The sequence below is a fragment of the Equus asinus genome, chromosome 29 (genome assembly GCF_041296235.1).
Source record: "Equus asinus isolate D_3611 breed Donkey chromosome 29, EquAss-T2T_v2, whole genome shotgun sequence".
NCBI classification, from domain to species: domain Eukaryota; kingdom Metazoa; phylum Chordata; class Mammalia; order Perissodactyla; family Equidae; genus Equus; species Equus asinus.
The window spans coordinates 27,794,068-27,808,441 of NC_091818.1; positions in this window are offsets into that span (position 1 = coordinate 27,794,068).

Consider the following 14,374-nt stretch of genomic DNA (forward strand, 5'->3'; position numbering starts at 1 on the left):
TTTATCCACTCAGCAGGTGAAGGACATTTGAGATAGTCCTAGGTTTTGGAAATTATGAATAGAACTTCTGTAAATACTCATGTGCGGGCTTTTGTGTGAACATAAGTGTTCATTTTATTTATTTGTTTTTAATGTGAAATACACTTAGGTCCACTAAAAGCAGCAGAGAATCTCTAACTTGTTGAAGAATCTATAAAAGCTTAGTTAGGAAAAATGAGAAACAGATAAGTACCTGCCTTGGGGAGCAGGGAGATGAGAGAACCTAATTAATTCAGCCTGTATTTCTCCATTGACAACTGAGCCTGAAAGCATTTATTTTGGCAAAACAAATTTTTGGGAGTAGACTCTTAAGTGAAAGCAAAGGGAGGTGTTTGGCCAAGTGAAGGGAGATCTTAGAACAAGATATCTTGTGTAAAGAAGGCAACCACATTGCTTGGTAAAATGCATCTTCTGCAACGTCTCCTCATCATTGCCTGAGAAGGGATGAGGTCAGCTTCAGCAACATTCTCCATCTATCAATATCTATCACTATGTAACTCAGAAAAGTTAGAAGTTGATTGGTTTTGAAGAACTATAAGTGAGGACCCCAGGAAGACAGGTGTGAAATGGTTCTAACTAGTTGGTACTGGGGTGAGTTATTTAATGATATTACAGTAAGTGTCATGGAGGCCACGTTTCTATCCGATTGGATCCGTTGTGAACTCTACTGGTCTTATACAGTCATGACTCCAATGCCTAGAGTAAGAAAACTCAGTGAACAAGATCCCTTACAGGGTGATGTATAACAAAGATTTTTTTTTAAGATTTTCTTTCACTTTCTTCTTAGGTTTCCATGCAGCCTGCCTCAGCTTCTTTTCATAGATCAGATCCTACATAGGCACTTGGGAGTCATTGAAAGTGGAAGAAAACATTACCCACCAAAGACAAAGGAAAGCCTACTCTGATTGATGTGGATTGAGTCTTAGCCTTTTGTTCTGACATCAGCTACAAAGCATAGATTTGAGAAACTGCCCTGAGCTCAAACCCTTTGTGGTGGTTACACATTTACTAGATACCAACACCATAGCTTTCCTTCCCTTTTCAGTGAATGTTTTCCTTCCTGAGAAAATGTGTTACTACTAATTGAATCTTGTGTCTTTAAGATGCTTTATTAACCAGCCTGCAATTTGTTTTCTTTGCCTCGTCTCCAGGCTTTTGTTTGTTCTCTCTGTTTGCCTCCAAGGAATCTGAAATGGATGCAGGTTGTCTTGCAATGCCAGGATCTTTTTGAACATCTGTCCAGTCATCTGATCATCCATTTCCTCCTCCCACTCACAAATTCCCACAGAGTCAGAGCTTGCCCAGGTTTGCACATATGGTTGATGTTCACAGCTTGAGAGTGTCCAAGCTATTTAAGTTTGATTTTCGTTTTAATGAAAGCTCATAGTTTTGCCCAGAAATGAAAGCAAGGTGTTAGAAATCCCCAGATTTCCGGGTCGTCAGATCACTTAAACATTAGTTCAACCACAGCTGCTCCATTTTCAGTAGAGGAGTATGCATTAATGGGTAGAATCCCAAAATATCTACCTTACAATTTTAGAGAGCCCAAAATGTACTTTAGGTGGTCAGTTTCAAAAGTTACTTTGAACTTTTAAAATTCAGTTTTAGTGGATTGTATGGTTATCAAATAATTTCTAAAAACCATCAGAAAAGTAGTTCATGGAAATATCCGATTAGGGAAAAAGTGAATGCATTCTTAACTTGCAGCATCCCCAGTTGGATAAAAGCTTTAAGGTATAATTCTTCAGCCAGGATGCTGACCTATTCCATATGTTCTCTCTGGTCACTGGAATTGTGACTGGTCCTTTGGGCTCCACCTGGCTTGTCACGGCAATATTTGGAGGGGGATTTAACTAGGAATTGTAAAAAGATAAAAGGATTTTGAGAATGATTGAACTCATACTTTTTGTATGTCTGGGGCCTATCTAGCACACTTCCTGGTCCATAGAAGGTTTCCAGTAAATTTATTTATTTGAAATAGAATTATACTTACGGAATGAGAACAATAGTTTACCACACAGTTAACTGAAGCATAATCATGCTGTGAACCAGACATTGTACATAAGAATGTTCTGATATAAACTTCTAAACTTTTAATTCTTCAATAGAAATTGATGACAACCTCAGCCAAGTAGGGCTGGGGAATTCTCTTATTTCATCATATATGATAAATATTCTGCTGATTCTGTTTGAAGAGTCCTGCCCCAGACTCATCGTGTGTCATTCTGTATTGAAACTGACTGAGGTACATGGAGAACTAAAAACTATTTTTAAGCTTTTGGAAAAAATTCAGAAGCTTTAGTCTGTACTTGTGCAAAAAACTCCCCAAAACTTGAAGTTCACCCTAAATACAGAGTTTTATCCATTGCTTTTCAAGTGGTTTATTCTCCATCCAGCATTCTGCAGACACACCCGCTGCTGTTATTTGTCACCCCAGAAACGGTGTCACCCCTGATGTGCTAGTATGACAGCTCCTCTCTGCCTATCTGGGTCTCTTGCTCAAATGCAGCTTTGATCCACTCACTTAGCAGTGATGGGAGTCGTGCTCTTAATTTTTCTTCTTTCATTGGGAAGAGTAACTTGCTCTTTGAGATCAATCTGTAAATGTCCTCTGTGGTGCAGGAAGTAATTTTACAGCACTCCCCGTGCCACACTGCCCCATCCTCCTTGGGTAAGCACGCTTCCTGCTTTCCCCCATTTCCCACTCACTCTAAGTGAGCAACACCACATCCCCAGAAATGACTACAGTTTTCTCCTCTAAATGTGTGAGAGAGAATCTCAACAGGGAAGAATGTGATGGCATGGGGAAGGCGGTATTTGTAGTTGGATTTTTTTGGATGTCTATGTTTTAATAATACCAACTACAGAAAGTAAAGTATGACACAAAGCTTCTAGGCTAGTAGAGAGAAGAAGATATAAGAAGAGCTTTTTTCTTTTTCTTGCTTTAAGTCAAGGAACACTGAACATATGGTTAATTTGTCAACACATTCTTTCTCTGTATTCCTTCTCATGGACTGATATTCTAATTGGTTGGTGTAGAGTTTTGATCCTAACGTAATCCTCAGGGTTCTGCTCATTCTCTGTAGAGCGATGCTTCAAGTATGTCTATACTTTCCTCTTAGATATGTTCCCCTTTCCACCCACACCACACTTCAGCTGGGAACATCCCAACAGGCTTTGAGCAGCCTTCGCTTCTCCTTCCCTCTTACTCCTGTGGGCCCTGACAGGGTCCCACACCCTTAGGCAGCTATGAAAGCCTGGTCAGACATGGAGTCCGGTGTTTCCTCACAGGGGAGCTGTGTCCAAGCCCAGTGGGTCAGAAGTGAGAAACATGCACCCATTTTTCAATCAGGAGACATTAAGCCAACTGTTCAACATTCAGCCTCATGAGTAGGGCATCCGTGAAAGATGGTGACAGAATTTATGACGGGAAAGATGAGGAAAACATCAGAGGCCTTGGTGCTAGGAAAGGAGATTCCCTCACCTCGGAGGGAGGGGTATTCAACACTCTTGTCACACTTTTAGAGTTTTGGGTTTAGTGAGGTTGCCATGGAATCACAAGCTTAGTGTTTTGACGAAAGCAAGGGACCAGATGAAATTCAAGACTTTTAGTGTCTTTTCATAGTTTTTCAATAACTTATTTGATCTTCAGGTACTTCCTGTGAGATTCAGTTTTCCCAGGATCGTGACTAGGGTACTTCTCATTAGAAAGGCAAATTGCTTTCTACGGTAGAGAAGTTGGAAGTCTATCATAAGGCTTTTAGACCTTTTTGAAATGGCTGTTTGGTTTTTATCCTGGTTTTACTCCTCATTGGATCATGGCATTGCACCATTTTTTTTCCCAGAGCTGCCTCTTTTTTTCCATTTACACCTCTCCTCCTCTAGGCCAGTCTTTTCTGCAGTCATTTGAACCAAGTTTTAAGGACTCTTGAAGCATATCAATCATATATTCATATCTTTCCTTCTCTTGATAAGGTGAGAATGTTAGCAAATAGGCATTCATTCATGAAATTGATTTTTAAATAATAATGGTGTGAACTCACTAGTTAAAGTGTCCCAGATAATCAGAGTTCTCATGAGTGCTCCCAATTTGATTTGAGTTTCTTGTGACTGACGCTGTGCTCATATATGTGTCTCCATTAATGTCAGCTACGGTGAAGAAGAAAGCTATAACCCTTTTTCTCAGGCCCTTCTTTCCTGGGAATAAAATCAGAATGACAAGAAGAGTCATAAATAAGTGTATTTCTCAGGCGCCTCCTCCACCATCCTATCCATAGTCCCTCCTCAAATTCCTCCAGAGAAGTTAAGTTGGTTCCTAGAAGATGTTTCATACGTGTTCTGAACACAATTCTCCTTCCCTGCGGCATAATGGTTTTTCCCTCATTGGGGGATTTGCTTGTCATTCCTGGTAGTGTTGCTGGCTATAGATGCTGCAGAGGCAGCTCCCAGATGCCTTCAATGTGGCTCACCATGTCTATTGCCAGGAGTGCTGTCTTCACTAGGGAGTGAGGGCTCTCGTTCTTGACTGCTGGGTCTTGAACCCTCAAGGCTACAGACCCTTCAGTCTTTATTCCTGTGTTTTATACTTTGCCCACAAATCCATGGGTGAGGAGCTAAAGGTTGTGTACATGATAGAACTTCTACTGTGCTCAGAATGGTTCTTCCTTTTAATAACTCTCTCCCAATCTGATTCTCCCTTCTCCCTACTCACCTCAGGAAATGCCTCAGTTCATCTTATAGATGATCTTATGAAGATCCTGCCCCACCAAGTCACCATTCCTGAATCCTAAGGTGAACATAACTTAGGTTGATCTGGAAATCCTACCGCAGAAGCTTTGTCCAAGTTCGTGCATTAGTCTCACCCCTCTTTCTATGTGGAATTCTGGTCCATCTGTGTCACTTGCTTTGCCCAGGTGATCTGCCACCTGAACTCTGCCTGTATAGCCTGCAACTGACTATTCAGGCCTATGGGAAGATGTGTAGTGATTTATACCCGGACTGAACCTGGCAATCACCTCGGAGTTTCTAACATGCATCCAGGATGGAGAAGCCCTGGGCTAGGCAAAGAGGTACTTCTGAGTTGGGTAAGGTTTTTTGCGTAAGAAAAACGTATAGTATTGAAAGAAAGGGATCTTGTAATGAACATTGCAGTTCGTAAGGAAGGTAGGTGCTGTGGGGTACTTGCAAGGTGCTTGTATTAGTTTCCTAGGGCTGCTGTGACAAAGTACCACATATTCCCTCGGAAGACTCTAGGGAGGATGTGTTCCAGGATGCCCTCCCAGTTTCTGGTATTTCCTTGGCTTGTGGCAGCATAACTCCCATCTTCACATGGCGTTCTCCCTGTGTGCATGTCTTTACAAGGACACCAGTTATATCGGATGAGGGGCCATCCTACTCCATTTCGACCTCATCTTAACTAATTACATCTGCAATGACCTTCTTTCCAGATAAGGTCACATCTGAGGTAGTGGAGGTTAGGACTTCCACATAATTCATTTCCTAACAGTCCTTTACCTGCTCTACGCCTGGATGTGGCGCCAGTTTAAACCAGAAGCCAGACCAAGACACAGCTCCTGGCATTGCTGGGACAAAAGTGCCAAAGCTCTAGACATGGCCTAGATGGGCTACTCATTCCGAATTCCTGATATTCTTCTCCCAGACAAATATGGTTCCTGAGTAAATGATAGATCTTTCAGATATATTTGTTGTGCAACTGAGGGACCATCTAAAGGTAACCAGACTCACAGTGGTGGCTAAAAATGAGAGAAGAGCAACACAAAAACAATAAAAAAAAAAGTTTTACTTGTGTTACTAACATTCATGAACCAAATTGCGTTAGGGCAGACACTTCTAATTCAGAATTGCAAAATAAGAGAAGGCTGTTTCTGCTTAGATCAGCACTTATTTTGGCCACCACTTTAGAATTTAGAATATAGGAGGTTATAGATCTCTGTGTTCTACTGCTTGAAAGGAACAAATCTCCATGCACAATTATTTCTTTTAAGTCCCTTCCAACTTAATGATCAGACTTGAAATTGAGCAAGCCCTTCTGATATTAAGTGTGTCAAGGCAAGGACTCCAGAGATGAAGGAAGCTACAGACTTAATTTTTCAACTTGCTACAATTGACAAGGGGGAAAAGCCCCATTCTAAAGGTGATTTTGGGAAAACATTTTTAAAATTCGGATCCATTTCTACTAATAAACCAGTCTGGGTATTCAAAGGTGAGACTTTCTTATAATCACTTTGTACCAGGCCCTGCAGCTTGGAGATGGAAAAAGCCTTTATTTCAGGGCTGAATTTGGTGTGGGACAGAGACTGGGCCAGGACTTCCCATGCTGTCACATGGCTGCTGCCCTCCGTGACATGTGCTTTCTTTCACATTTCCTTGGCTTCATGTGTTAAACAATGGACTATAGTGACTAAACTTCCACTTTGTGCATGGGGACTTTCCATAACGCTACATTGGTTCATATGATCAAATCCCTCTCATGTTAATTAAAACACCAGTAGACAGAGGTTGTAACTTTAATTGTGGTCTCTCTAGCAGATTCAGAATGAAAGATAATGTTTCTCATTTGATGACAAATGTATGGCATGCTGTCCTCTCCTGGTTTTCTTTCTTACACAATTAAAAGTGTCATTGAGAATTGTATTTCAGATACTTCCTCTTCTTATTTATAGCACTGCGTAAAATCAGAATGCTTATCTGTTTGGGGTTTACTGCTGTTAAACCCTTCTTTAACCTAAGGTGGGAAGATGGCACCATGAATTATGTACTACAAAAAAACTCATTAACAGACTGAAATATCTGTGAGAAGGAGGTGGGGAGAGAAATAAGCAGACATTCTTGTTTTCTGCTTTCCCTCTCTCCTGACCTCCAGCGCATTAATAAGTCTTGTCTTTTCTATCTCTAAAATCTGTGTAAAATCCACCCACTTCTCTCAAACTGCTCCTCCCAGGCTCAGCCATCATCAGCTCTCACCAGGCCTAATACACTACTGCTACCTACTGCTCTTACGCTTTACTTTCCATCCTTCAAACCTAGTCTCCACCTGGAAGCCAGGGTAATCTTTGAAAGCATAAATCTGTCACAGTCTTTCTCACCCTTTGACTAAACCCAAACTCAGCCTGTGAAGTGCCTCATGAGCTGTACTTTGAGTACCACACGGAGCTCATCTTCTCCCTTGCCCCCCGTCCTCCAACCCAACGCACTCTAGGCAAACTGCTCTCCTTTCAGGGTCTCCAAACAGGCTGAGGACTTCCCTGTCTTAGGCCCTGTCTTAGGCCCTCCCCACATACTGCTCCTTCTTCCTGGAATCCTAGGCTCCCATCACCACTTTCTGCCAGCACACACACACACACACACACACGTGTATACGCAGATACTCCCACACATGCATGCATACACACAGACAGACACATGCACACAACTGGCTCCTTCGCATCAAGTAGGTCTTGACGTCAATGTCTCCCCTTCAAAGGAGCCTCCTCAGGCCACTATGTCGGAGTGTTTTCCCTTGTGTCATCCTCTGCCACTTCATCTTGTTCCCTTATTTCACATCAGCCATACAGTTTTGTTGAGTGTTTCTTATTTACTGAGCTCTTCCTGTCTAATTTCTCCACTGGGTGGGCATCACGTCAGTTTTCTTCAACAGTACATTTCTGTTCTTGGCACATGCCTGACAAATAATAAGCACTAAATATTTGTTGAATGGGTAAACAAATGAGAAACATAGAAAGAGAGGGAAAGGGAGAAAAAAATGAGAATAAATGGGTCTCCCCCCACTGATTTTAAAGTTGGAAAACTTTTGAATTTAAAAAGAGTGGTAGAGAATGTAGCAGGTGAATGGTTATTATATAAAACTATGTACTTGGATCATTACATGTAATTTGTCTGGAAATTTCATATTAGGCACTGTGTGTTTTGAGTAGAACTCCTCTAGATGGAATTATGCCACAGTAAAAATGGTTGCCTTTTAGTTGGAAAAGAAAAAAAGTAATTATTCTGGGTGAGTCTAGAGTTTTTCGCATATCTGATAAGATAGCAAGCCTATAGTACTCCTCCTGGCTTTCAAGATTTAGACTACTCTTTCTCACACTAAATAAATCTTATTTCTTGAGGTCGTCCAACTAGGCACCCTTAACTACGTTCATTTATTCAATATATATTTTTGAGTGCCTACTATGTTTCAATATTTTCCGGATTTTTGTACTAATTTCCATATTATTTCCTTTTCTATGCTACTTTTCCTGACTGGATAATCACTTCCTCTTCTTTCTTCTACTCACCCTTTAAAATCTAGCTCTGTGCTACCTTCTCCAGAAAGCCACTCCCATTTTAACTCAACAGTGATTCCTCCATATTTAAAAGTCCTGTTGTGGTTTTTGTTTTATAGTGCCATTCGTGGTTAAAATTTTTTTTTTGGAAGATTGGCACCTGAGCTAACATCTATTACCAACCTTATTTTTTCTTCTTCTTCTTCTCCCTGAAGATCCCCAGTACATAGTTGTATATTCTAGTTGTAGGTCCTTCTGGTTGTGCTATGTGGGACACTACCTCAGCATGGCTTGATGAGCGGTGGTAGGTCTGCGCCCAAGATCTGAACTGGTGAAACACTGGACCGCTGAAGGGGAGCGTGCAAACTTAACCACTTAGCCACAGGGCTGGCCCCTTAAAATTTTTTTACATGTGGTAGTTTGCCCTCCACAGACCGACGAAAGCACTTGGCGGCTGGAGTCCATCTGCTGCCTCTCCTGTATACATCATCCTGTCTAGTGGAGTTCCAGGCACATCATAGGTCCTCATTAAATATCAGATTTATTAACTGACATAGTTGCTTCTGTGAGTACACAGAAACCACAGCAAGAAAGGTCCAAGCACTCACAGGGCATATATTCAACCATCTCAAGGACTTTGGAGTTGAACACAGTTGGTGGGCTTACTTGCTGTGGTTGTGAACGAATGCAAGCCAAGGTATTATCCATAAATGTATGAGCCAAAGAGGCTGGTCAATAATGAAAGCTGAGACAAAAGAAAGTTCCCCCCATATCAAAGCTGCCACATCCAAATACCATCCAGGAAGGAGGAGACCTGGGTACAATATGTTGACATTAAGGTTTAATTTGCAGAGCTGTTCCTGTGGCTGGTGAGAGCGCTTGATGCCCCTTTCGCTGGGAGATTCATTTTAAGATCACCACGCTCCTGTGTTCTGCTTCTAGGCTCTCCAGGAATCCCTCTAATAACTTGGCTTCCCGTATGCTTGCTTCTCATTATATGATAATAAACAGGCATTCAGTCTCCGTGAACTTGATTAAGCCAAGTTCACCTCTGAGGGGTGACAGAACTACTTCCACTGCACTCAGGAAAGTCAGGTTTCTTAACCTGCCAGCCTGAGATTAGAGCTTAGGATGTAGTGAATTCATCAAAATAAATGTCACCTTGTGGGGACTTCCTGAGCAGCCAGCCATAACATTCGGAACATCTCTCTGTATGGTAATTTTACCCTCATCTTGCTATATTTTATTTGACTAGGGGAAGGAGCACAATCTGCCTGTCTTTGTCTTGGTAGCAATGGAGAAGTCCTCATCTAGACGCCTTTAGAAGGGAGAGAGAACAGAGCGGGCAGATTCTCTTACTCGTACTAGGCTCTCTACGCTTTGCTCTTTTCGGACAGGCTTTCCTGAACTGCAAAATTTCCTTGAAGAGGAAAATGAGGGGGACAAGCAAACTCTTAATCCATGATGCATTTAGAATTCTGTAGAATTCCCAAAAAGTCAACTTGCATTCATATCAAATTCTGTCACCTGCTCTTGAAATTCAGAAATAATTTTAAAGTGACTTAGACTAGTTTTCTTACGACAAAATCAAGAGCGCACATATCCGGAAAGTGGAGTGGCTTTGATGGATGAATTACAGTCAACATTAGTAAAAAAAGATTCTGCTGCTTGTCGCTTCTTGAATGATTCTTTGCACTTACTTCTGTTGCTGCCACCCAAACAAATCTGGAGCTGTGAGTACAGACTCAGCACATTCGAACAGCAGGGGCTCCAAAAAAAAAACACATCTGAGAACTATTATGCTGTTTTGGAAGAAAATTAAAGTGAGATTGACAGTAATGTGCCTCTTTAATTTTGTAAGGAATTTTTGGGAGAAGCATATGTTTTCCCATCGCATAGGCTGTTTAAGTTTCTTCTCCTTTAGAGAAGAAATTTTAAAATATCAATGATATTCCTTTTCCTTACTGAGTTAAAAATTGGAATTCACAACCCTGCATTCAAGAAAATATAGAATGATTGCCTCATTAAGTAATTGGTGAAGAACTTCTGTGAAAAAAGAGGGTAGCTTGGATGCCAGCTCATTTGTGGGGTCTGAAATACAGAAAGATCAGTGGTTCTGAAGCATTTACTCTACAACACATGGCCCTGGGTCTCTGTGAGTTGGCAACAGGGTTGAGAAACAATTGTCATGTGCTATTGTATAGTATTATTCCAAGATGTGATCAGTAGTCTCTAAGAGTATTAGAGGATATTAAATTTCTTGGATCAAAATTAATTTAAATATACTCGAATTTAAAAAAGACATCTAGGGTATGACTAGAGAAAGATGTAAGGGGCTCCTACCACTAGAGGAGTATAAATCATGTCACAGATAAGCAGCACTGGCTTTGATGTGTGGTGTTGGTCACCTCATGCTATGTTTGTTTATATATGTTATTTCACGTCAGCATAAAAATAAATGACCATTCTTTAGAGCAAAGACTATACATTAAAGTGCTTAAACTATCTTTGAGTAGCCGCCGTGACAAGGTAAAGGGAGCATTTGCAAAACCAGGCAAAGAGTGAGGACTGGGGATGAGTGGGGGGTTTCACAGGCAGAAGACAGGCATCTGTGATGAAGCAGGAAGTGACTCTCCAGAAGTCAGAGGCTTGGGTTTCTCCAATAGACAAGTCTTCAAGTTGTTGAAGATTCAGATAAGCAATTAGACTTGTTCTGAAAGAAAAGTATGAACATGAAAAGTATGTCTATGAAGATACCATCCTATCTTGGGAGAGAAATAGAAAGGGTCTAATATTTGTTATATTCTTTTCAAAAAAGCAGGTTAAAATGGCCTAACGTTGACTGTCTCTGCTGGGTTAGTTCAGGCACAGGACAGGTTGCACGAGGCCCACTCTAGAGAGTGAGACAGAGGTGGAAGGGGAAGTGAAATTAGGCACACTGAGGGAAGTCACTTGGGCCGGCCCAAGGACAGTTGGGAATGAGGGGGGGAGTGGGGAGGCAAAAGAATCATATCTAGATTTGATCTGGATCAATGGTGGTCTCTAAGAAGATCTGATCTTGGCATGGGACATTGTGGCTGGTGCTCCAAGGTCTTGGGAAGAGTGTCAATCAGTGTATGTGTGTAGGAAGGAGCCATGCAATTTATTAGAATTCCTCCCTGAGCACAAATGAGAGGATTCAGTGGCTACAGGGGAGAATAAGGGCAAAGTCAGGGTGACTGGCCTTTGAGATAAGGTCCCCTAAGAATTTAGGCAGAAGCCTTGTCAAATCGACTTGGGCGAAGAGCCAAGGTCACCTGAGGGCCCACGCGCAGTGAGCAGGCAGATGACCTGGGCTCACCCCAGCCTCTCTGGATACTGGGTCTATTAGCAATCAGAGTATTATTGGATGGCACCAGCTGGTAGATCAAAGCCTCCTGCTCTCTGGCTCACTTCGGTCAAGATTGATTTAGGAACTTGATGTCTGGACGGGTTAAACTAGCACAGGGGCCAGAGAAGGCAAGAATAAATATTGAATAGAGCAGATTCTTTCTGCTGTGATGAAGAAACCAAATATCAAAGCCAAACATCTGACACTTAAGAAAGCACATAAAATGAGCGAAGACGAAGTTGATTTGTTTCTTTGAGCTCAAAGACTTTGCTCTGCAGAATATGTCTTCACAAGGGCAGACTGGACATCAAGTTCTGAAGTATTTAAGATAGTCTATGCAAAGCAAAGAGAGTGACCTAAGTCCTGTATTCGATGCTTTCACTGTAACAAATCTCAACAGTGTGCTTCCTATGAACCATTTTTCTCCAACAGAAATACCCAGCTTGGTAACTTACCTCAATCACTTGTTTTGGCTCTGAATAAGATTGTGGGTTTGCAACCTGAATACTATGTGCAATCATCTTAGCCTTTGAGACTCAAATAAAATAGACTTATCTCCACCCCACAAGTCCCAAGACCTCCAGTGTTCTTGAAATATCTCTGAATTTTTTTGTAGGGAGAGGCAGAAGTGAGGGAGGAAGATGTTTTACAAGGTCTCTGCTGGCTCTGAGCTTTACTTCATTGAAAGATTTCTGAATGATCTTGCCATGTTTTGCACGCTCTTTTTGTTTTGCCTTATGTACACGTCACCACATTCATCTCTCCAAAATGCAACAAATAGAAAACTGTAAAACGCAGCACAATTTTAATGATGTTTTTTAGCAATGGGGTGGCTATTTATTTTACATTGCTATCCCTAGACACTTTAAGATAGACTATTAATCTTCATCTTAAAAGTCTTCTTGCATTTTGTCACTGACAATTTCTCCCTGGCTAGTTTCTCCAGCTTCCAACCTCTCATCATGTTCCTCCGTCTTTGCCTCTCTTTTCCCTCATTTTCTTCACTCCTCTTTTTTATCTCCAGATTCCTGTTGATTTTTCATTCAGAGCGGATTAGCTTTCTCTGGGTTTTACCTATTCTTTCCAGGCTAGTGCTTTTCAAGTTGCAAGTTGTGACCAAATAGTGGACCGAGAAATCCATTCCATAAGTTGAAACAAGCATTTCAGAAAATGAAATAGAGTCAAATAGAAAACATCCAGTACATTGCTTATAGTAGAGTGGATTTTGTTGTGGACCCCATCACCTTGTGAAACATGTTTAACTCCACAGTGGCAGGCCATGCCATGCAGACCTTCTCTCCACCCACAAGTGTCCTATCACGGCATTTTCCTAAACAAATGACATTTTTCTGCTACATAGGTTCTCAAAAATCAAACCTACTACTCATGAAAAATTGTGCTCTACCATTGCTGCTGTTGAAAAGAATGCGGCACAAAGGCTTTAAAGGTGTTCCCAATGAGAAGTTTCAAAAATCTTTGCATGGCAGAAGCAAAGCCTCCTGTGATGACACCTTTCTGGGCAACAACCTTTATTTAGATGTACGTTGAGTTTTGTTTAGGAAAAACTCCAGTTTGATTCATAAATATTCATACTATGCCTCTGTTTCTAAGCAGTGTAAAGAGGGAATGAAGAGTATGCTTAAAGAAACTAAGGGGAATGATTTGACTTTCCCAATTCAGGGATTTCTCATCTAAGATATTGGTGTCACTATTGCCCACTTGGTATCTGCCATGCCAGGATGCTCAGATAAAATGTAAGAGACTCCAGTTTGATAAGCAAGAAAAGCCAAGAGATTTTTTTGGTTTGTTTTACAATTTGTTTTTTCTTTCTGGGTCATTGACCGAGAATTTCCATTTAAAAATATGACATCTTTGGAGTGGTATTTCTGCCTGCCATTAATTCCTAGATCAATATCCCTAGGATTCAGAAAATTTTCTTCCCCAAAAATCTAGAACTTTCCTTGAACAAATTCACAAAAATAATTATAAGGAAAATTCATAAAGTATACATAGGTACCGTGCAAAGAAGTCTTCATCTATAACAACGATAAAAAAATTTCATTTTTCCTTGCTGAGTGAGACCACATAATCGATTGGCCCTAGACACTCCAGGGCAAGAAAGCAGACTCTCAGACTCTTGATGTTTTAACATGTTTATATGTCCCAATCTAGTGTTCTGATACACAGAGAAAACCAGTTCTTTGTAGCTCTATCCAGCTCAGGGGAGGGAGTGCTTTGTTGTAACAGCGGTAAATTACTACAGATGACACTCTCTTGGATGATTATTTCTAAACCATAAAGTATTCGGATTTATTTGCAAAACAATTTGATAGACTGATAACCGTACTGCATTTGTATTAAAATCCATGATGCTAATGTAAGCTAAGGAAGAACTTTGACCAAGATGGATCATAAAGCTTTAGAGCCTATCCCATTCATTGTATGTCTGTGGTTATTTTCAGTTCACTGACCAAAAATCTTTATGAAAGTTTGATTACAAACAGTTATTGCCTATAACCAACTCCATTTAGAGTAAATGCGATTTTAATACACAACAATAGAGGTCTCTACTTTAGACAGATGATATGGAATTTCCAATGTCAGCAGCAGCAATGAAGCTATTTTTCAATTACTAGAATGCAAGGCAGCATTTATTCTGTTTTATTTTTCATGAAACAGTGCCATA